Below are 1,198 nucleotides of genomic sequence, written 5' to 3'. Positions count from 1 at the left end.
GTACTCCAGGTGTACTATATCTGTATTATCGTATATTATAAATTGCTTGGCATAAAGCAGTGGCTAAATAATTTCTAATGCCAACTTGTAATGATGAGTGATATTAACTAGATTGCATTTTCTAAAGGAGAAGAATGTTACGAGTGGTTTTTAGGGTGTTCTAGGTGGTTGATGATGAGGTGCCAACCAGTGGGGACATTTTCTGGAGCCAAATGCGATGTTGCAAATAGAATGTTATACTGCTAGAACTATATTGAATAATGTACTTGCATTACAAGAGAAGTATAAATACAGGGTATGCTATGAACTCTTGTTCATATATGCTACATGCTATACTCCTGTCTGAAATCAGTTGGGATATATCAAGAGGGAAGGATTCAACTGCACACACACACACAGGCTCAAGTCTTTTTGTGAGTTATGTAACAGCCTCTGCTGCTGTTTTAAGTAGGTTTGCCTCATGAAGCCACTAATGAACCTAAAGCAGCTCTAATCATCCTGCAGCTCAACTCCAGTCCTTTCACTGACTCGTTCACTCTTGATAACTTCATTAACTGCACTGACACATTGATTAATGAAGCAGGGATTGTACAGTATGTGGCTAACAGTCTCATGGGATACTGTAGTAGGCAGATGTGTACAGTAGAGACAGCATGCTTCTATCAGGAATAAAAATGTGCTTATATATATTCAGGCATACAGCACCCTCTAAAAATTTTGAAACAAAGTCAAGTTTTAGACAATATCAGCATGAATCATTATTTCTTGCCATAAATGCATTCAAGTAACTTTAACAATTAACACTGTGAAGGATTTTTGACTATTTTATTGTGCATTCTTGTTCTTTTTGGAGCTTGACAGTTTCTGGTTGCTGCATGCTTTCGTTCGGAAAAAAATAGCTTGGACATTCTGCTAAATACTTGTTCCATGTTAGATATTTAGAAAGTATGATGAAGTGTCAACTTCCCTGCCAGCAAAACATGGAAAGCCGGAAAATGTTGTCAATGGCGGGAAAGAATTGTCTGATAAATAACAGAAAATTTCATATATATATATATATATATATATATAATTAAGTGTTTAAAGGGGTCATATGATGTGATTAAAATTTTTCCTTTCTCTTTGAAGTGTTACAAGCTCTTGGTGCATAAAGAAGATCTGTAAAGTTGCAAAGACTAAAGTCTCAAATCCAAAGAGA

The sequence above is a fragment of the Sinocyclocheilus anshuiensis genome, unplaced genomic scaffold (assembly GCF_001515605.1).
Source record: "Sinocyclocheilus anshuiensis isolate Anshui unplaced genomic scaffold, SAMN03320099.WGS_v1.1 scaffold1421, whole genome shotgun sequence".
NCBI lineage: Eukaryota > Metazoa > Chordata > Actinopteri > Cypriniformes > Cyprinidae > Sinocyclocheilus > Sinocyclocheilus anshuiensis.
Note: the sequence above shows the minus strand (reverse complement) of the source record.